The 13,706-nt window shown below is 39.2% G+C and overlaps 1 pseudogene; it reads right to left on the bottom strand.

Moving 5' to 3' along the window:
- Positions 1-6,412: 6,412 nt before the first annotated feature.
- On the bottom strand, positions 6,413-11,938 carry LOC138074459 (small ribosomal subunit protein uS10-like; annotated as a pseudogene).
- Positions 11,939-13,706: the final 1,768 nt, after the last annotated feature.

The raw sequence follows: 13,706 nt of genomic DNA on the forward strand, positions 1-13,706 counted from the left end.
GCCCACCAGGCTCCTCTGTTCATGGGATTATCCAGCTAAGAATATTGGAGTGGGTTGCCATTTCCTCCTCCAGGGGGGGTCTTCCTAACCCAGGGATCAAACTTGCATCTCCTGTTTGGCAGGTGGATTCTTTACCACTGAGTCACATGGGAAGACCCATTAGGCACTTTTAAGGCTCCTTTAATTATTATTCTTTTGAATAGTTCTAGGTAAAATCTTTTTATTCAGAAAGAAATTGCCCCCAAATAAATTAGAATCACTTTACATAATTGAAACCTGGAGATTTATAAATTTCTGAAATACACTCTTACCAGAATTACAAGGAAGCTATAAGAGACACTGAGAAATGTAAAATACACTCAATACTTGACAATATGATATAAATTTTCAACTTATACCACTTCATGGATATACCCAAAATCTATATCTGCTTCTTCTAGCCCAGGGTCCTCCTGGTAGTATTTTACATAAATTTTACTTACATCTTCTGACAATGTGATATAAATTTTCAGTTTGTATCACTTCATGGCAACACCTGAAATCTATATCTGCTTCCTCTAGCCCAGGGCCCTCCTGGTAGTATTTTACATAAATCACATCTTCAAGCTTCTTCTCAATCTCCATCAAGACAAGATCTACCTTAAATTAGTCAACTGCAGAACTGTTTGGAGCAGCCTCAATTTGATGAGCTCTAAAAGAACTGTGGAAAATAATCGATTTCAATCCATGGACTCACACAGGTACTAGGTTTTTTAACACTTATATAGTAAATGTTGTATAAATGTAGTAACTTTCAAAAACCCTGAGAGATGTTGTGACTCTTACCCAAAGGAAACTGGTATTGTCCAAAAAAGCTTAAAAAAAAAATTAAAAACCTGCAAGATTTTCTTCCTATTTTTTCAACAAATACTGGGTGCTTACTAGGCAGTAGGTATTGTCTTAAAAAATATGAAAAACCAACAAACTCACCTGAGTGAAGCCTCTGTGCCAGTGGGGGAGACAACGAATATGCAAAAAAAATGAAGAATATAGTTACTATAAAGAAAATAGAGCAGGTTAAGGGAATATAAAGAAAGCATATTGGTGTGTTGGGTGGATTATTTTAGATAGCCTAGTCAGTCAGATGGGCTTCCTTTGTGGCTCAGCTGGTAAAAAATCTGCCTGCAATGCAGGAGACCTGGGCTTGATCCCTGGGTTGGGAAGATCCCCTGGAGAAGGTACCTAGCAGAGACCCTAGCCCATGGTAAAAGATGACAACCATGACTATCACAAGCTGCACAGGATCAGGTGTCAGATGACTCAAAGATTTGTGAAAGGTGAAGGCACCTTAGGATTTGTAATTCCTCTGAAATAATACAAGCTTGCTGGTAGTGGTTGGCCCAGGATTGGAACAACAAACACCAAATGGATATACTCTTGATGGAGTCAAGAGCCTAGCAGATGCTCAGTAAGCAAAGCCTTTCTTTCCTCTTTCCCTACCCCTTCTCCTTCCTTTTCTCTTTCTCTCTCCCCACATATTCCATCCATTTCTCCCTTCTTTTCCCTTCCCTTCTATCACTTCATACATGTTTAATGACTGCTTGCCACATGCCAAGCCTTGTTTGAGGTACTGGAAGTCTAACAGTGAACAAGTGAGACACAGTCCCTCACTGAGTTTATATTTTTCCAGGAGAAAAAGAAGTAAACACACAAAAATAATTGCAAGTATTAGGAAACAAACAAAAAGAGAAACCTACTCTAGGTAAAGCAGTCAAGGAATGATGTCTCTGAGGAAGTGAATTTAAGCTAAGACCCAATTAACGGAAGAAAAAGAGCTAGCCATTTAAAGAGGAAACTGCAAAGATCCTAAGGTAGAAAACAGTTTGTTATGTTAAAAGAAAGTAAAACAGTACCAGTTACTAGAGTACAGTTAATGGGGGGAGAATGGCATGAAATGAAATTGGAGAACTGGGCAGGGACAAGATCATGCGGGCCAAAGTAGGGAATTCGGGAAGTGGCTGAAATGATTCAACAGGAAAGTGAAATAGTTGCGATTATTCTTACAACAGTGTGCAGTGGCCAGCCTGGGATGCAAGAACTTAGGTGGGGAGAGAGTTATGAGGCTGCTGAAGAGGTCCAGATAGGAAATGGTGGTGGTCTGGACTGCAGTGGAGGCAGTCTGCCAGTGGAGATGAAGAGAAGGAAGTGGATTCAAAATATATTTTGGACATAGGATCCATACGCCTTGCTGCTGGGAATGAGGGAGGTCTAAGGGGGAGGGGAAAGACCAAGGATGATGTAGGTGTTTGGCCTGAATAACTAAGGGGATGGTAGTGCCAAAAGGAAGAATGCAGTGGGAGTGAAGAAAAATCAAAGTTCCATCTCAGGTACAGTCAGCATGTGATGCTTGTGAGACAAGAAGGCAGCAAATGTATTCTCAGCCTGCGTCTTGCATAAAATGAATATGATGTTATAATACAAAGTTAATACATTCAGAAGTGGTCTAAAGGAAAGAAAAGTTTAACTGTAAATTAAATGCACAATTAATTAAAACTGTAAATTAAATTAAATTGGTCACAACTCTTAAATATGACCTCTCCTATTCATTTTCATGGTCCCTGTTGCAGCACTAAACATCTCTTACCCGCACTACTACAACTGTTTGCTGAGGATTCCTGGCCTCCATCACTCAAGTCAAAGTAATACGAGAATGATCTACCTAAAGTGCAATATAATCACATAATCTTTTGCTAAAACTCCTATTTTCAGGATAAATTCCAAACTCCTGAGCACAGCACTGGAAGCCTTTCAAGACTTTGATGCAATCTCCCTCCTGTCACCTGTGTCCTGACCCTGCCCCTCTTCCCGGGCACAACAAAATGATCCACCCTCTGCCCACACAGGACCACCACTCACCAAGTCTCGCATTTGCAAATCTCCACACCTGTGTACAGGCCTGGGATGCCCTTCCTCTACCCTTCTGCTGGACAGTCCTAGTCATCCCAGTTCAAAGTTAGGTTCTTCATACTAATTTCTTCCTCTGGGCTTCTGTAGCATTTTGAAAAAGGTATGTCTGCCTTTCCATATATACTCAGAGGATCATACTTAGGGGCCTAGGCATGAAGCATCTGCTCTATCAGAGTTAGCCAAACAAGAAACTAAGGAAATCCAATTATGTACAATGAGTGCTTAAAACAAATCCTCACTTGAAATTTTATTTGTACCATCAGAGTTATAATTATTTTCCCAACTTTGGCCTTTGAAGTGGGTTATGTTCTATCACTAAAACTATCAAAACTATCTTCAGTACTTCAAGCCAATTTCTTTCAGTCATTAATATATCATCTGGATTTTTTCATTCTTCTGCCTTCTCAGAAACATCAACTGGAGTTTTGTGAACAATTCTATCTCCCAATTATTTAGTCTCCTGAAAATAAAACTATGAGAATTCCATGTTTAAAACAGAATTTATTGCCCTAAATGCATAATCTTCTATTCTGAGCTAATTAGATGGCTATACTAATGTGCTGACTCTGGTAGCTTCTTATTGTTTGGCTTTTACTGAGGGTTTTCAACTCCAAATATGAACTAGATGGAATTCCAGAAGATGATACAGAACAAATGAACCAGATTAAAGTGGAAACAAAATTCAACATCTTTTTATTTGATTCAACTCAATAAACATTTACTCAGCAGGAGGGAGATCTTCAAACACAAGGGGAGAATTAAAGTCTTAGATCTCAAAGATCTGCCAACTTAAAAATTTACAATGTGAAAGCTGCGATTAAATTTATTTGCAGCAAAATGAGGACTGTAGCCTGAGACAGCATTTCAGATAGCTTTGAGAAACTGCTCCAAAGCGGGGGAAGGTCAGTATATATGTGATTTTGGTGAAGGGGAAGTACATGCAGTCAAACACTTATTTTTTTGCAGAGGGTTTCTGCTACTCACGAAGGAGCAGTCATCACCATTAAGAATTTTTATGCTTTTCTAGATATGAGGAGATACAAGAGTTGGGCTCATAAAATTGACTTCTGAAAATACCTAACTATCTGAAGACCTGTTCTGCCAATTTTTCCCAGAGCACAGAATGCTTCATCTCTACTCTCTACCCTGAATTCCTTTCAGGGGGTGTTGAAGATCAGCTGCTGCAGTAGCACGTGATTTAATCCTTGTAGAGGTAGATGGCAAGTGCCCATGACAAATGCCAGTTTGTAGGTTACAGGGCCCCTCATGGTTATAAATTTGACCATGTTTTAGGAGGCATTTCATGACCATTTCATCCCATGATGCTAGAAAGGCTCATTCCTAGGTCTGGTGAAGATTTTGCTAGTAGTCCACTCAATGTGCTAGTATTGGGCTAGGTCTTTTTTAACAATAGTCAAAAGTCTCCAGACCACCTGTCTTACTAATCTATTATGATCCAGGAAAAAAAAAAAAACCCTCATATTGTATCTTCCCACATGTAGAGTTATACTATTACAATCATTGGTCACATATAGAACTATCTATTTTGTCAGAGGCTCAGCCACACATCTGGTAACGCAAGAAACAGTAATCTTGTAAAACAGGCAAATACAAATAACACAGATAGCAGTACTATTGGGTCAGAGGTTCAGACAGTAGAGAGTCTGCCTGCAATGCAGGAGACCCAGGTTCAATCCCTGGGTCAGGAAGATCCCCTGGAGAAGGGAATGGAAACCCACTCCAGTATTCTTGCCTAGAGAATTCCATGGATAAAGGAGCCTGGCAGGATACAGTCCATGGGGTCACAAAGAGTCAGACATGACTGAGTGACTAACACACAACAGCAGTATTAAAGCCATAAGCCAAGAACTCTCATTAGGTGTAGTTCAGTGTATCTCCAGGTCATCTGACTTATTCTGCTCTGTTCCAGGCCTTATCTTTCAGGGAAATGATATATTGGCACTGTTCAAAAGGTTCCCAGCCCAACTTCCTAGTGTTATCAGGCTGGTTATCCTTAGTATAATTTAATTGCTCCCAAGAAAATAGGGACCTTAAAACTTAAATGAGCATATGTATGTATGTGAAGTTGTTCAGTCGTGTCCAACTCTTTGCGACCCCATGGACTGTAGCCTACCAGGCTACTTAGTCTGTGGAATTTTCCAGGCAAGAGTACTGGACTGGGTTGCCATTTCCTTCTCCAGGGGATCTTCCCAACCCAGGGATCAAACCCGGGTCTCCCGCACTGCAGGCAGACGCTTTACCGTCTGAGCCACCAGGAGGCATAGACTGGTGTTAACCTCAGAAATCCATTCCATAATTGTGGCAGGTTTTATTCCTTGGTTGAAATTTTGCTTGTTACTCTGATTAAGCTTGAGTAACTTTGGAGGAAAACAAAACTTTTTTATTTCTTTTTCACCTGTGTTCATCTGTGAGATCTTAGTTCCCCGACTAGGGATAGAGCTCACGATCCCAGCACTGGAAGTGTGGAGTCTTAACAAACGGAACATCAGAGAAGTCCAGAAAATTCATTTTTATGGCCAGGATCAGAGCAAGTATTATTAATTGGCTAGGTGAGGGGATCCCATCTAATAATATCAAGAGTAGCCTGAATAGGACTGAACGTTCTTTCTTCTAAAATAATTTCCTAAGGGCTATTCAATCAGAGCCTTGGAGGAGAGAAATCCAGCACGGTAACACAAAAGTACTAACATAGCTAACTAGCAGCAAACTCAACAACTGTATTGATTTTTAAAATTAGCATATGATCGTGCTCATGATAGGAAAACATTTGATTCATATACAAAGTACCAAGAAGTCAAGAAAAGATAAATGATCATATGAGTCAGGTCCAGGATCTTGGGCTAGCTGTCTACTTCTGATGTCTTCTTCTCATCCTACTGTGAGTGTAGTTTCTCTCCATTTGAGTGCTGTTTTAAGGGGATATTGAGGGTGGCCATCTTCTCTATAGGCTAGTCCAATGTAAGGGTCTTTGCAAGTGGGAATTAATCCAAAAGTTAATTCCCTTCAGTTTCACTGTGCATGAGCTAGTTAAGAGGACCTGATAAGTGTCCTTCCATCTAGGTTGGAGACCATCCTTTACATTCTCTTTTCCAGTATGCACAATCCCTGGTCATAGATTGTGGGGCATCTGACCTTCATTCAAAGATAAATTACCGAGATAAGCTCAGAAAAAATTTAGAGTATCCTTTTAATAATTCAATTAACCTTTATATTAATATAACAACAAGGAACTATCCAGGAAGCGAATCTTAGGAAATACAGACCTCCATTAATAAAACTGGGATTTAACATTCATTGAAACATAATCTTTTTCTCTCTAAAATAACCTTCATATCTACCAAATATAACCAAATTAAGACTAATTTGTTTGCAAAATAAATCTGGTCTCAATAAACTTGACCTGATTTATGATTTGTATAACTCTAATTGATCAAATGGACTACTTTTTGCTTTGCTGAAGCTTTTTTTTTTTTAAACAGCTGAGTATCAACTTATTAAAAAGGTTGATTTAGGCATTGGCAATGGTGACATCTACCTTGACTCCTGACTTAATACTGATGGAAGTGATCTGCTCGACAATCTCAGAAGGACTCTGCAGGTCAATGAGTCACTTATGGATTTTCTTCTGGAATCAATTTCAAGTCTTAGAACCTTCACCACAAGGAGTTTTCCTTATAGTTATTCTCAGAGTCTTGGTAGGCATCCGAACAGGTCCTTTCACTTTGAGACTCTTTTCCTTTGCACCGCAAACCAGCACATGGCTTCTCCATAGACCTCACATTGTGGCTGGTGAAGGTGATCCTAATCTGGTGAATGGCCACCTCTGGCTCCGTGAGAGTCTTGCTGGTATCTTTGAAGGCCATGGCAGCAGCATGGCTTCCTGACCGACTTGTTCTTCGGGGAGAGTGAACAGCGGTGAGGCAGGAGCAGGCGGCATGGGGCTCTAATTTATCTGATGAGGCTGCTGGGAACCCAAGAGTTTCCAGTCTCTGGAGGGAGCAGATAGAGAGAAAAGATAAATGTTTAAATTCTGCTTACAAAGGTATAATTTACCAAATTGCTGTAAGTCATAATTATTTTGAGGGGAAGATTTTCCTTTTACCTGGAAAATATATATTCAAGCCAGTAATGTTTCAGATATAAACCATAAAAATTATAAGCATATTCACCAGTTCACCAAGTCCTATGTTACTAATCCTTTTTGCTAACAGTTTTATGAAGTCATCAGGTTTTCCACTAGAATTCTTTAATTTCTTACCCAGTTCAGCATTATGGTCTGAAAATCAGAACACTCCAATTATCCAGAAGTCCATTTTATACATCTTCTTATAAACGGAGCATTTTTGCAAAGTATTAGAATAAAACCATAATTGTCTATAATGATAAAAAACTTAAGAAGGCACATTTAAAATCTGATTATGATGCAGTTGACAAAGAAACTTGGTTACTACTGTGACATATAACACTTTAAGATAATGACTAGATTTATGACTGACAACATTTTACTAGGACATATTCAAGCTTAGGGAATTTCATAAAATTTATAGAATATCTATATTAGTAATATCCATCATACAAAATAACCTAAGAAGATGTATTACTCATTTGCTAATACTTCTCATATAATTGAACATATCAAATGAACCTAATTAGTTGAATATCTCTCTTTGGGATGTTTCAGGGAGCTTCTGAAGCATCCTAAAGTTGACTAGACATCAAAAGGACTTCATTAGAATTTGATATAGGAAGTTTTGTCAATAAATATCAAGAGGATTTAGAACACTCAGATAGACAGGATCACAGGTCACTGTGAAACAATAGCTACTCACTTAATCAAAGTAACAGTAGCAAATACAGAACAGATCACTTAAAAGCAGGGAAACTTAAAATCTGTTATCAAAGGCAGTTCAGCATCTTAAGAAAACTTGTTTTCTTAGCAGAGAGAAAATGCTGGATTCAAGTTTTTCACCAACTTACTTTTAAAATTCATTTACTCAATTAAATTTATTTTAAACTTAGTCAATCCTGATCATACACAAAACTTTTCTCAGGGTCTACTTTCCGCAAACCTTTTATCACTTTCTGTATCCATCAGTATCACTGTATCACTTTCTCTATCCATCCAGAGATAGCCAGCTCTAAGTCAGACCTACCTCCTTTTCCCTTATGCTACAGTCCACACGCGCTGATGTGTGCTTTCGCTCAGCTCAGTCCTGTCTCTTTGTGATCTTTTTGGAGTGTACCCAGCCAGGCTACTCTGTCTATGGGATTTTTCAAGCAAGATACTGGAGTGAGTTGCCATTACCTCCTCCAGGAGAATCTTCCCAACCCAGGGATCAAACCCCCATCTCCTGTGTCTCCTGCAATGCAGGCAGATTCTTCACCCATTGAGCCACCAGGGTTGGTTACCTCCTTTTCCCTTAATAAAATGCAATTCCATTCCTCATACCTTCTTTACTAAAAACATTCTACTTTCCTACTGTATACTGAAATGTTACCTTTATTATTTTTGTCAGCTTTAATTACATGTTTAAATTAGAGGTCTCAGCTCTTAAAACCTTGATTTCTTATGAAACTGAAGGTGTAAGCAACTATGAATTGTTCTTTACATTAGTATTATTTAGGTTGGTGAGCATAAATACCAGTAATAATTTCTTAAAACATTTGCTTTCTTATAAAGAGCATAACACCAAGAATTTTCATTAATAATCATCCTCAATGCCTTTAGTTTCTCTGCAAAAGGATGCCAGTGTTCAGTAATTGATGTTTCAGTACCTTATTTTATGTGGGAATGACCTAGCTATTCAACAAATCTCCATCACTTAATTTAGCACCTAAATTTCAAGTTACCAGAATCTAGAGAGACTATTTTAGATAGACATTCCAAAAGCATAATTATTTTTAATAGAGTTTATCTAAATGCTCTTATCTCATTTACATTTTCTTTCCTTAAAAGTTTCTTTACATCAAGTTACTTCCTTTGCTGACAAGTTTGCTATGAATACAAGAAGATTCTATTTGACTTTTATCAAACCTAGGCACAATCTAAGTATTATGCTTAATGGTGATGATTCTAAAGTCATGTCTATATTAATTAGATCAACAAACTTAAACATTAATACCAGATATTAGTTTATTAACAATACTATTTCCCAGTTCATGTGAACCTGAAATTAACTCTGGCCAATTACCTCCTATACTTTTCAGAATTTATCCAAGGACTTAATTTCCTTTAATCCAGTTAAGTAGAGCTCATTGACAATGAATTTGATAATATCATCCAAAGGTAAAAGCAAAGATAATGTACACATAAACAAACATACAGACACAACAAGAGATCTCATAGCTAGCTTCATTTCCTAAACTTAGTTATGAATCAGATATCACAGTGTCAATATACCCAATATAAAACTCACTAGCTACAAGTAGCAGATGGAATAAGCTAAATTTTAAAAAGAATTTTTTTTCTGTCCTTTTTTTTCGCCCTTCAATCAGATCCTGAGAGCTCTGGTCTAAAGACACAGGGAGGGAAAATCAAGTTCTCCTATTAGGACTTATTCCCTCAGGGCCAGAATTCTGAAGAGATTATTTTTTTTCCTTCAAACTAGCTTTCTTTAGGGGTTGGGAATTAAAGAGATCAGTTAACCTTCAACTGGCATTGTGTATTTAATTGGCACAATTGAACACTCTTAATTTTCACAGAAGGGCTTCTATTTTCATAGATACCCCCTTTTATTTCTTTTTTATGGTCTTGAAAATTTGGTTAGCCAGTAACAAAGGTGTTTGTATGTAATTCGGGCCAATCTAGATTGTGTCTTTTAACAAGACTAGCTAATTCCTCATCAAAGCCTTTTAAAATGGTGAAGTTAAGCAAAAGATCATTTTTTTGGTTAGAGAATTATTCGGGTGTTAAGCCAGAATACTGCTTAAATTTTTTTCAAACCTTTCATAATAGTCCAGAATTAATTCATCCCATCTTTGCTTGCACTGTTGAGTCTTTGTCCTATCAATAGGTTTGGGGGAAAGTTCTGGAATAAGTTTGTGTAATTTCTGAGCTAATTCCTTGCATTCAGTGTGAGCCTTTGATTCAAAATCCATTAAGGGTCTGTTCCCATTCTGCTTTCTTTATCCACTCCTTGCTTTGCCTTAGAAACTAATAGCTGTGTTAATTGGTATAGATCTGAAAACCTGGGCTCATGGGTCTGGATATTTAACTCAAACTCCTTAGCTAATCCCAATGGATCCTGACTTGAATTGGGGAATTCCTTAGCCAAGACTCTATATTTTACTTGGGTCCAGGCTGTGTTTCTAAGCACCAAGGACAATTCACCTCTCCCTGTAATAGGTTTCTCCTTAAAGGGAATCACAAACACTTCTGATTCATTTTTAATTTTCTTTACTGGGGAAGAAGGAGCAGCAGGGAGCAGAAGAGTTGGAAGAGAAAAGGAGATAGCATCTTGGCCAGGCAGTCTGGATAGAAGAGGATACTGGCAGAGCAGAGCGGGGAGACAGAGGCCGAGGCAGAGTGCTGCCAGGATTTGCGCTAGCTAAACCTGCCACTAACACCCCAGCCAGATCCATGTACAGCATGCACAGAGCTCATGTTTGCAAGTACTTAATTAGGAAAACTATACTAAAGGAGATATCAATCTACAATGGCCAAATTGGGGTTCTTCTGATATTTCAAAACTGCTATTTTTGTGTGCACTGTTAGAAAAACCCAGTGGTAAGGTCAAACAGACCGAAAGGAATGCTTATTTTGATTGGAATCTGGAAGCTTATAAATTATAAAAGGCTGCTACATTCTGTCTCTGGACTTGGGCAGAACTTAGAGCCTTGGCTAAGGAATTTCCCAATTAGTGTTGAAAGTTACAACAAGGTTAAAGAGAATGAAGATGGAAAATGAAAACAAAAACATATCATAATCAGACCATTGGTGGTCTTACCTGATCTCAGTGGTGAGATGGGAAACTAAAGACATTTCACAGTAGAAACAGAAGTGGCTCAGTATAAAAGGCTCACCATGAAAACAGAAAAAAAAAAAAAGTAATTAAGGTAGGGAGAAAAACAGAGCTTTAGAACAGGGAAGATGTGAAGATCTGAACATGCTTGTTGACAGAGGGAAAGGAGTCAATAGAAAGGCAACAAGGAAGAGTGAAACGAAGGAGGGAGTACTTATTATTTGGAACAAAGTTACAGAAAATGAAGGAAACAAAAGGAAGCAAAGAAAAGCTGTGCCTTGGAAAGGAAAAGGGGCTTTTTCCTTCTGTAAAATGATGAGCACTTCTCTGAGAGAAGAGTAAGGAGGTCGAGGGATCCTGAAAAGTCTTGGAAAAGATAAGTGTTTGGAAATTTGAGGAGCACAGGCATTTGACAAGGGCAGGAAGTAAATCAGCAAGAGGTGAATAGAAAGGAGTCTAGCGGGAGTCTAGCAGCAGTGAGGGCTTAGCTGGATTCATAAACATAAATCTGCAGAGATACACTCAGCATATTTGAGGACTTTGTCCAAACAACTTCAGAAGCCTGGGACACTATGGGGAGAAAATAAGTTGTGGGAAAGGAAACCAAAAATGACTTGCCTAAATTACAATTACTCAGGTTGGCAAGGCTGAGACAAGTGTCCGGCCAGCCCTGGCTTCTGGTTCAACATTCTCTTTTGACTATGCTGCCTCCTTTTTGAATAAAATTTTCCTAAGGCTGGTTAAGTTTGTAAGTTAATTGTCATCTTCAAAGTTTTAAAGCCATGCTATTAAAGCAAGGTAATGAGATACTCGTTCTTTTTAGAACTAAGACAAAATTAGGACTTTTTTTTTTTAACATGTACAACGTCATTGGTTGTGAAAAATCAGAGTTCATTGCCAGACAAAACCTAGAATGCCACTTACCTGGCAACTTCAGGAAAGCCCATCTTGTACAGCATGACAACGGGTGGCTCCTCCAATGCCAGTGTTATGCTGCAGAGCACCTCTGCACCGGGAACTTGCCTTTTTCCGGCTTCCCCTTTCAGCTGCCAGCAGAGTTCAGCACACTGAGCCAGACCTAACATATCGAACACAGAACAGTCAGAGTCCCTTGGTTTAGAAATTGCCCCTACCAGCTTTCTCAAGCAAGACAAGGGCTGACATTTCAGTTGTGACTTTTAACTAACCCAGTTTATTCGCTCAAGACTATGATTGCCTAATAACTTCTCTTAAAACCCTGGAAGATTTTTGCAGCTAGCTAATTTTTCTCCCTGAGTAATCTCTTTATTTAGACAATATTCAGGCTTAAGAAATTCCATGTGTTGTTGCTGTTGTTATTTCGTTGCTCAGTCACGTCCGACTCTTAGCGATCCCATGGACTGCAGCACGCCAGGCTTCCCTGTCCTTGCCCATTTCCCAGAGCTTGCTCAAACTCATGTCCACTGAGCCAGTGATGCCACCCAACCACCTCATCCTCTGTCAGCCCCTTCTCTCTGGCCTTCAATCTTTCCCAGCATCAGGGTCTTTTCAGATGAGTCAGTTCTTCACATCAGGTGGCCAAAGTATTGGAGCTTCAGCTTCAGCATCAGTCCTTCCAATGAATATTCAGGATTGATTGCTTTTATGATTGACTGGTTTGATCTCCTTGCAGTCCAAGGGACTCTCAAGAATCTTCTCCAACACCACAGTTCAAAAGCATCAATTCTTCGGTGTTCAGCCTTCTTTATGGTCCAGCTCTCACATCGACACATGACTAATGGAAAAGCCATAACTTTGCCTATACAGACCTTTGTCAGCAAGATAATGTCTTTGCTTTTTAATATGCTGTCTAGGTTGGTCATAGCTTTTCTTCCAAAGAGCAAGCGTCTTTTAATTTCATGGCTATAGTCACCATCGGCAGTGATTTTGGAGCCCACAAAAATTAAGTCTGTCACTATTCCCATTGTTTCCCAATCTATTTGCCATGAAATGATGGGACCAAATGCCATGATCTTTTGTTTTTTGAATGTTGAGTTTTAAGCCAGCATTTACACTCTCCTCTTTCACTCTCATCAAGAGGCTCTCTAGTTTCTCTTAGCTTTCTGCCATAAGGGTGGTGTCATCTGCACATCTGAGGTTATTGATATTTCTCCCATGGCATCTGGTCCCATCACTTCATGGGAAATAGATGGGGAAACAGTAGAAACAGTGTCAGACTTTATTTTGGGGGGCCCCAAAATCACTGTAGATGGTGACTGCAGCCATGAAATTAAAAGATGTTTACTCCTTGGAAGAAAAGTTATGACCAACCTAGATAGTATATTCAAAAGCAGAGACATTATTTTACTGACTAAGGTCCGTCTAGTCAAGGCTATGGTTTTTCCTGTGGTCATGTATGGATGTGAGAGTTGGACTGTGAAGAAGGCTGAGAGCCGAAGAATTGATGCTTTTGAACTGTGGTGTTGGAGAAGACTCTTGGAGTCCCTTGGACTGCAAGGAGATCCAACCAGTCCATTCTGCAGGAGATCAACCCTGGGATTTCTTTGGAAGGAATGATGCTAAAGCTGAAACTCCAGTACTTTGGCCACCTCATGCGAAGAGTTGACTCATTGGAAAAGACTCTGATGCTGGGAGGGATTGGGGACAGGAGGAGAAGGGGACGACCAAGGATGAGATGGCTGGATGGCATCACAGACTCGATGGACGTGAGTTTGAGTGAACTCCAGGAGATGGGGTCGCAAAGAGTCGGACACGATTGAGTGACTGAACTGAACTGAACTGAACTAAATTTTGATTCCA

The sequence above is a fragment of the Capricornis sumatraensis genome, chromosome 2 (assembly GCF_032405125.1).
Source record: "Capricornis sumatraensis isolate serow.1 chromosome 2, serow.2, whole genome shotgun sequence".
In the NCBI taxonomy this organism is placed as follows: Eukaryota; Metazoa; Chordata; class Mammalia; order Artiodactyla; family Bovidae; genus Capricornis; species Capricornis sumatraensis.